The sequence below is a fragment of the Nipponia nippon genome, unplaced genomic scaffold (assembly GCF_047370975.1).
Source record: "Nipponia nippon isolate SJK-2023a ecotype South Korea unplaced genomic scaffold, ASM4737097v1 scaffold_10, whole genome shotgun sequence".
Lineage (NCBI taxonomy): Eukaryota > Metazoa > Chordata > Aves > Pelecaniformes > Threskiornithidae > Nipponia > Nipponia nippon.
The window spans coordinates 35,382,392-35,392,103 of NW_028262291.1; the positions used below are offsets into that span (position 1 = coordinate 35,382,392).

Here is a 9,712-nt window from a genome sequence, read left to right on the forward strand (position 1 = left end):
TATGTGCATTTTACAGACCTGAAAATGAAGAAGGCTGTGCTTAAAGGGAACAATAACATTTTCAGCTAAGGAAGGAAGATGCTAGAGAGGTAAAGAAGCACAGAAAATGCTTTTTGATTGAAGTGTTTTTATGGGGGAAAAGAATTCCAATGAACCTAGTTTTGAATAACTACTGATGTTGCAATTTACCAAGATACCAATTTTATGTTACAATGTAAAAGTACGGGTAAGAATTTCCTTCTACAATTCTCTTAGGCGTTTCTAAGGAAGTTCTATTTTTTCCTGAACAATTCATTGAGAAAAAAATCCATGAACAGGGTTAGTGAAGAAGGATCTTCCCTTTGCCTAGTTACATCCAACACTTAAGTAACAGTAGGAAGAGTCTGCATTTAAGAGAGAGAAGAGCCAAGATGGATCTGACTATATAGAAGCCCTGCCCTGAGTGAGGAACCTTCTGGAAAAGGTCTTCAATGTCCTTTAAAGAAATCACAAGAGAAATGGTTTCCTGATTAATGATAAAGGGCTACAGCTATGATAGTTCTAATTGTAGTCTAACTATAGCATTCTAATAATAGTACTTTCCTACTTGAGAATACAAAATTGGAAAGTTTTGTATGTCCTGGTACCCTCTAAATATGCAGAATTTTGTCAAAGATGATGTGAGAGAAAATGTGTTAAATCAACACTTCCTCCCTTTTGCTCCATACACCTTCAGGTAAAATAAATTCCTTTCAACTTAACAAGGATACAGACAGCTGTTATTCAGACTGAAACAGTGATTCAGTGAAGGAGTCAGAATTTTAACGTTGGGAGTCTCTCTCATGTTGGTGGAATAGCTCCTTCAGTCACTTCATGAACAGGACAGAGGCAGAGCACCATTGAATGGTGTCTGCATTGCTCTTCAGGAAGTTCTGCCCAGAAGAAGCTGCATCTCTCTTCTTGGCAGAGGTGACAATAAAGATTTTCGTACTGAATTTATTTCCCAGCAGCAGTTAGCTTTTACCTTCCAAACAGAGCAGACTGCATTCAATAAAAATCATGTTCAAAAATCTTGACAAGGAAGAAGGATCCAACCTGCTGAACTCTTACAGATGTGTTGATACTCACATGCATCCCTCACACATTGCAAGCCTAGCTGTCACATGTAATAAACACCAGATTTTCCTTTAGTGATGTGATCCCAATGTAATTTTTTTCTACACATTCTTATTAAAAGGAATAGTAGGGCATTATTCCTTTACAGTGCCACTGACTGTGTAATTTGAATCTAATTGTCATAGAATCATATCACTCTTTGCAAGTAAGATGATATAGTCCCCTCTTTACAGGCAAAAAAACCCCAAAAACAAACCAAACAATGGAAGAGTTTGCAATTCGTAGCAGGTGTTACAGAGCTATATGTGATAAAAACATGTGTAGAATTTGATACCCTGACTTTGGTTCTGTGTGCTGATGGAGCTATTCTTCACCAGCACCTCCACAAAGCAGAAGAGTGGGAAAAGTTGTGGGTGGGATTGTTCATTCATTTCTAGGGTTTTCCAGTTGAAGATTCTGCCATACCAAATATAGGACTTGTCAGTCTTTAAAATAACTTCATGTAAGGGAATTTCCAGTATATTTCTGTTTCTATTTGTTTTACTTTCACAGGTTCCCCATGGAATTTTTTTTCTTTAAAATTCCCAGAATGACAGAAGAGTCCTTGGTGACAAATTATTGTAAAAGCCTTCTTTTCCTTAGTGCGAATTCGTATGTGACAAAGTTTGAGAATATTTTTGCAGTGCAACACTTAGACATTATGAAAGTTAGGAAGGCCTAAAGGGGAAAGTGAAACCCAGCTAATATCCATTTCAGAAGAACAGTAGCATCTCTCATTTTGACGAATGTGTGAATTTAGATCCAGATTGGGATTTACGTCTAACTCTAGCTGTAAACTTTCTCAAATTGTTGTCTGTTATTTCTGTGGATCCATAAATCTCCATTGTCATGCAAGTATAAAGCAAAATTATTACGAACCTCAACAGTAACAATAAAATTCAGACTCCAGTCTGGCAAAATGAAACTCCTACAACATTCTACTTGAGATATCTGAGAGAATTTATCCACTAAGTTAGAAACAGAACTCAAAATTCTTATGTTTCATGTACACTCTCAATACTAACACAGCATGCAGGCACTGTGGATGCCAGGATTCATACAGCAGAGCAGGGAGGGCCAACAAGTCCATAACTTTAGACTGAATTTAAAATTTGAATTGGGCTATAGTAAATTACTTCATGAGATGTCCTCATCTCAAATTGCTTCTAGTATCATCTATTTGACTCCCCTTCTTAACTCAGCCAGAATAACCCTTCAGCTTTTTACTCCCTGCAATGTGAAATAGGACTGAGCTATTTTCCTCAGCTGTGGTCCAGATTTTTTTTCAGTTTTGAACAACGGATGCTAGTGTTAGGACCAGTTCTCATCTCCTTACTTTTCCCCATAGATTTCATAGACTTGTGGTTCTCAGACTGGACTTCCAGCTTAGATGTTCCAGTCTGTAACCTAGGGAAGCCAGAAAATTTAGCTGCTTTAACGCGAACACGCTCTTATTCTGTCACCACTGAGTTAAACAAAGCTAACAAATGTTTCTAAAATTGAGCTTTTCTTCTTGAGAAAGATTCAAATGTAATCACGTAAAAGTAGCTGAACTCATATGTTTATTTCCAAGATACTAGTTAAATATTTCTTAGAAAACTAGCAATCTGTAAGGTGAATTAATCTTTTCAAAACTAATATCCTTATGTAGGATCCTCCTCTGAAAATGTAGTTTATGTGCCTGACCTTTGAAGCCACCTTATTGTAGAGCTCTGGCTGAAACGCTGGTTGTGTAATTAAGCTAGGATTTGGTTTGTTTGTTTTACTTCTGTTAGTCATGAATGGGTTAGGAATGAACTAGCATGGTTTGCGATGACAGATTTAATATGTTGTTGTTCTCCAGCTTTTTCACAGAGTTCTGTCTGTGTGTGTGTTTACACGTACATATGCTTGCGAGAATTAATAAAGCTACAGAGTCTAGATTTTTCACAGTGACAAGTCAGTAGTGTCTCTGTTGGAGACTGCTTGTGTTTGTCTTCGGTTGTCAGCATTTTTATTTAGCCGCAAAACAGAATTAACTGAAAATGCTTAATATCAATTAAGAGTTTTGACGTACATTCTTAGACCAATTTTCAGGACATCCAGATGCAAAGAAATTTTGGTATTTGCCCCAGAGTTTATTCACTGCACTTGTTTCCAGAAGACCGATATAAATCAGAGTTTGCTATACAAGACAGAAGGTAAAAAAGAAGCAACTTTTTAAGTGTTCCTGCTTGGCATGGGAAGTCAGTATATAGCTGACTATCTCCCTAGGCTACATTCTCCTGCCGTGTGTGTCATCCTTTGAGCCCAGGTTTTACTGGTGTGATAACACTGAATTTGTTTAAATGGTGTCGTGTGTGTTTCAAGGTCTGTTGTTAAAACCCAGCCCTACATAGGAATGCCTTTTTATTCCTCATGCCAAATTTTCCTTGGGAGGGAAGTTCTAAGAAACACATTGTTGCTTTATACTTTTAGGCTTGAATGCCTCTTTTTATAGCAGGTAGTAGATATATCTCCTTTTGTTTAGTGTAGTAGCTGTTACTTTATCATGGATCTGTTTCAGAGTACACGTGAGGTAGGTTGGCCGCAGTTTCTGTCAGCTGCTCACATGATTTATTTTCATCATTTTGTGTGTCTCTGTCTAACTGAAGTTATGTCCTAGTCCAAGCCAAAATTCATTATGCTGAGACACACATGGTAATGTTATGATTATCTCTTAGTATTACTGGAAATAGGCATCATATAATGCATGATGTGTTGTTTTGAGTTCTTTTCTATCATAAATTCTGTAAGTAATGTGGCAACTGAGGTAAAGCAAGAATATTTGCAAAGTGTGCGTCACTAGAAGATAGTGAAAATTGCTCTTTTTTGGACTTTCCATATTCCAGAAACTTATAATTCATGCTTGCTGATTTTCATCTGTCTTAGCTAGTGATGACAAACCAAGAGAGAAAATAAGAACACAACAGAACTTACGTGGGATCTCAAACAGTGAACTTTTCTCTTAGCATGGACTTGTCTTGTATACATTGTTTTGCTTCCCATTTCTAGGTGCAAATGAAATAGATGAAAAACGTAATGAGGTGGAGTCTTTCTACTCTTGACTTTCAAATGCAAGCCAGGAGGCAGGATGATGACAGGTTGTTGAATGCTGTGGATCACTTTGCCATCTTATTTTTAGTGGACAGTTTTGGAAACTTCAAAACTGAGAAATGTTCTCTGTTAAAGATAGAACAACTGAGCAAGCATCACAACTTTATTTGTCCCTTCACCAGTAATGTTTTTCTCCAGGTAGAAGTTTGTAGAAGGTAGCACGTAGTAAGCTTGATGGGCAGTATGTAGATTGAGTTTGAATTGTGGATGTTCATCTTCATAATTGTTTTCTAAATAATGTCTAAATGTATAGTTATGAGAATACTTTTTAGTTCTCTGATCCAGGAGTGCAGGCCTATCCCATTTTCCAGCCTTATGTCAAGGCCAGATCCATGTGTCCACTAGTCCTTCCCCCTGTGTCTACACTTGATTCCTGTGGAAATGAAATCCTATGCATGGGCTGGGAGGGAATTGGGGCCGTATTTCAGCAGATCCCTGGTCTGCATAATGGGAGAACAGTATTCCAGGGATCTGGAAGGAACTGGGTCTCAAATCTTGATGTAGATTTTTCCAAAACCTTCTATGGGTAAAAGTACACTTGAGAATGGAGTGCTTTAAGGGGAAAAGTGAAAAGAAGTGAAGTGGAAGCAGGGGAGAAAAGGGCAGATGGGATTCTGTAGGAACAAAGGAAAGGTGAGCGTGCTGGGCAGTGGGAGTGGGATATTGAGGTGAGGAGAGGTGGACTGTGTGATTCCCTCTTTTCTATGGATACTATTCAACAGGTGGACAGTAAACACGGACAAAAGTGACAGAATGCGCACCGTTCAGTGGTCTGATAACACCAGCAGACCTGAGGGGATCTTTGTTTCCTGGTGCTTCTGTTGAAAGGAGCTCTGGAGGCTTCCTCCCAAAGTATAGGACCCTTGTCTCTTCTCTGCTAAGCTCAAAGCAGTGACTTCTTTGAAGGCTTGCCTCAGGGTTTTGATGTTTTTATTTACTACTGACAGTTATAAAAGAAACTGGACTAAGGTTTAGTTCTCCTCCTTGCCATCACTGGATTTGTTGAGTGAATTCCAGGCTTGGAGCAGGTTCTGGTTTTCATAAGAAATTGTCACTTGAAAATCAATGACACTTTCGTCTCGATAAGGATATGACCTGGCAACTACAAGTGTGGTTCTGGTCTGGGGATTTTCTTTCAGTATGAATTCAGTATTTTGTCCTAGAATGTACTTTGCCTAGTTTCTGATCCTTTTTACAGATGTTAGATGCAGTTCCATATCAAAGTTTGCTGTATATGGGAGGACCTTAGCTTTCATTCAGTGATGTTCTTGTCCTGGTGGTCTTAGGAAAGGGCAAAAATACAAAAGCGTGAACGAAAGCTATCAAATTAACATTTTTGCCCCAAAATTTTAGTCCCAGAGTCATGCAGTTGGAGTTAGCAATAATATATACTACTTCTATATTTTCTCTGGCTGATGCTTTCTGATATTGCACGCGATGACACCAAGTATTGAGATAAGATTTCTTGTGATAACAATTGTATCTAATAGGGTCTAACTGTTGACTAAATACTTTCATATACTAAAAGTAATACACAGCTTAGTGGTTGCTCAATTAAGGAAAATTGTGTTACATCATCCCATTTATCTTATTGACTTAGAACAATGATCAGTGGAAACTCAGTATAATATACTTCTCTGTTATGAAATTTTTGTCTGTGATTGCACCTATCCAAGAAAAGACTAGTTAAAGGTCATTTTCTGGATAGGGAAGGTTATGACTCATAAAACCCCCAAAATATAAGAATGATCAAACATTTTTGTGATGCATATTGAAAATATATTTTAATTATTCTCAGTGATATTTTATTAATCATTTCTTGTCTTTGCATAAATTTTTCCCAGCTTGCACAAAGTTCTGAATTGTTTGGAAGATAAAAGATTTGTAGTAATGAGTGATAGCACTTTTTACTATGCAACTATTTAAGAAGTTCTGACTCTTTAAGAGAGGTTCCAGGAAATATTAATCTAGTTGGATGTTTAAAACCAAACGTACAAAAATGTGGCAGCTGTAGCTGCTGAAGTTTTTCCCAAAAAATGAGATAGTGAGCTTAGCAGAGCTAACAGGAGACTAAATTAATGTATTAGACCTGATGTAAAGATTCAACCTATAAGGGATGATGGGGGAGGCACAGGAAATGTGAATGCTACTGCACCTTTGTCATCGGCAAAGAATTTCTTCTGTAGTATTTGCTATCCATGTTCAAGAGATGAGAAAACGTGCATGTGGAATGTGAGAGATCTTTAAGAAAGCTGTATTCAGTTAGGTCTTCTCAGCTTTTCCAAAAGTACTTGTCTCAAAATAATGTAAGCTGATCACAATTCTGAGAGATGATTTGAGCTATCTGACTGGCAAACATACGGGGCTTATGGCTGTAGAAATGCCCTCCATGGGCCAACTGAAATGTCATCACCTTAAAAGAGTCAAATACCTTTATTTGTAAATTAAAGAAACCTTGAGTTTATTGTGAGTAAAATTCCACACTCCATGGAGGCAAATTTCCAATTGACATCTGCCCAAATCAGAACTTGCAGAATTTGGCCCAGTGACACAATTGGCACAGGGTATATCTGTATTGGGTGTGCGTGGCAAGGTTTAGGTAGCAGAGGGGGCTACAGGAGTGGCTTCTGTGAGAAACTCCTAGAAGCTTCCCCTATGTCCGACAGAGCCAATGCCAGCTGGCTCCAAGATGGACCCACCACTGGGCAAGGGTGAGCCAATCAGCAACAGTGGTAGCACCTCTGGGATAACGCATTTAAGAAGGGAGAAAAAAACCCCTGTACAATTGCAGCTAGAGAAAGGAGTGAGAAAATGTGAGAGGAACAGCCCTGCAGACACCCAGGGCAGTGAAGAAGGAGGGGAGGAGGTGCTCCAGGTGCCGGAGCAGAGATTCCCCTGCAGCCCCTGGTGAAGACCATGGGGAGGCAGGCTGTCCCCCTGCAGCTCGTGGAGGTTAATGGTGGAGCAGATACCCACCTGCAACCCGTGGAGGACCCCATGCCAGAGGAGGTGGATGTACTCGAAGGAGGCCATGACCCTGTGGAAACCCTGCGCTGGAGCAGGCTCCTGGCAGGACCTGTGACCACATGGAGAGAGGATCCCACGCTGGAGCAGGTTTGCTGGCAGGACTTGTGACCCCATGAGGGACCCACGCTGGAGCAGTCTGTTTCTGAAGGACTGCACCCTGTGGAAATGACCCATGCTGGATCAGTTCGTGAAGAACTGCAGCCCGTGGGAAGGCCCCTCATTGGAGAAGTTCGTGGAGGACTGTCTCCCGTGGGAGGGACCCCACACTGGAGCAGGGGAAGAGTGTGAGGAGTCCTCCCCCTGAGGAGGAAGGAGCAGCAGAGACAATGTGTGATGAACTGACCACAACCCCCATTCCCCATCCCCCTGCACTGCTGGGAGGAAGGAGGTAGAGGAATCAGGAGTGAAGCTGAGCCCAGGAAGAAGGGAGGGGTGGGGGGGGAGGTGTTTTTAAGATTTGGTTTTATTTGTCATTACCCTTCTCTGATTTGACTGGTAAGAAATTAAGCTAATTGCCCCAAGTTGAGTCTGTTTTGCCTGTGATGGTAGTTGGTGAGTGATCTCCCTGTCCCTATCTCGACCTGGGAGCCTTTCATTGTATTTTTTCTTCCGCTGTCCAGCTGAGGAGGGGGAGTGATAGAGTGGCTTGGTGAGCACCTGGCATCCAGCCAAGGTCAAACCCACCACAATATCATACTATTTAATTTGTAACTCTTCATTATCTTCAGCTGCCCTGGACAGACATGTAAGTTGTGCTTACAGACCTTAAAAAGGAGAAAAGCCTGCTTGTCTAAATGTTTTGCTATGGTGGAACCAGTGAATGAATGAGAAAGACTGGAGTAGCATGGTTGAGAAGGAGGGACTATGAAATAGAAATAAATTTTGAGGAGGGGCTATCATACAAATACAGACTTACTGGGAGAGGCAAAGGAAACTTTTGCCTGCCTACTAACATGAGTCAATGCAACACATGTTCATGCAACAATGAGATGCATCTGCCCCGTAGCATTGTACACACCAGCCTAGAGGCCCTTATATAGCAACAACAGTCAGTTAGGTGAAACTCATTTACCGTCATAAATGAGGTGTACTCATATCCGCTCATTTCAAAGCCAGTAAGTAGTGTTGGTGGGGTAAGCTCTTTCAAATGTCTTTAGATTAAATATGACAGCAAGTATTAATGAATGACAAGATCCATTTCAATCCAAAAGCTAAGGTAAACATATCAGAATTTCCTGAGGGAATTTCCAAGTTCTGAAATCTATTCTCTTACTAATAATGCAGTATTAAAACATTGGGTTGTAGTGGCCTCCAAAAAACAAATTCTTTGATGTTCTTTTTCCCTCCCAGGAATGTTTGAATGGCCTATTAGTGCTGGTAGGCTGAACGTGGGGAGTCAAATGACTGCTGAAAGCACAGATGTTCTTGAAACGTGGGCTTACCTTTAGAATAAAATCTGCAAAAATATTTAGACACCGATGTTCCATCGGTTGCATGTTGGTGCCTGAATATCTTTGAGGATCTAGCCCTTAATTACTATAGTGGAGGTAAACAGAAACATCTAAGATAAGACAACCTCAGTTTTAAAGAGCCCAAACATCTGCAGTTATTATCAACTTTGACAGGAATTGCATGTTTGGTGGCAGGAAAGTGGAGACTAATTTAGGACATGTAAGAAAAATCATAGTCCACTGTAATAAATTTGTCTATATGAATAATTTCTGAAGCTTCACTGTTTGATAACGATCTTCTGCCCATAACCCAATCCTGTTCCTTTTCTTGTGAAGTAGAGGTTAAGGAAGAAAATTAAGATTTTTGTGTCTAGATATTGATACCAGGTTGTGATGCAGAAGATGTTTGGAATGCAGAAGAATAGCAAACTTTAACTGAAAGTTGCTTCCACATTTATTTAATTTGTGGTGCTCCTTGTTTATTCTCATATTTTTCAGGTGAAGTGTGCACTTTATAGTTTGATTAATAAGATTGAAGTTTCCTGCTGAAAGTAATTTAAAGGGCCAGATTTATCCACTTTCCAGTGCTTTCCTTATTTTTGCACAAATTTTGAAAGTTTGAGACCCACTTCAGTGACGATTCTAAAGCACTACCTATGTTTGTCTTTTGAGAAAACTCAGTCCTCTCTTTCCTTAATTTTTGAACAATCTGTCCATGCTGCTGTTCGATATGTAGAGCGCTTTCTTTTATGCAAAGCAACATATAACGAGTTGCTCCTGTTACACATCTGATGTAGTAACAACATCGGTATCGGCCTCAGTGAGCTGGAATTTCCTGCATAGTGGACATACCACACGAGAAGCATCAGTTAGTTAAACCACCAGATAAACCAGAGACTTTCTCAAAGCTGCTACTTCTATGACAGGTTACGTACCACTTACACTTCCTCTATACAGTCCATCCT

At 39.9% G+C, this 9,712-nt stretch overlaps 1 long non-coding RNA gene across 1 annotated transcript in view; it reads left to right on the top strand.

Moving 5' to 3' along the window:
- The window catches only part of LOC148057154 (uncharacterized), a 60,066-nt gene extending 57,213 nt beyond the window's left edge, over positions 1 to 2,853 (top strand). The window contains exons 3-4 of the long non-coding RNA XR_015702072.1: positions 17 to 89; positions 1,648 to 2,853. This is a non-coding gene — a long non-coding RNA (uncharacterized LOC148057154). The remainder of the gene's footprint in view (positions 1 to 16; positions 90 to 1,647) is intronic.
- The last annotated feature ends 6,859 nt before the right edge of the window (positions 2,854 to 9,712 follow it).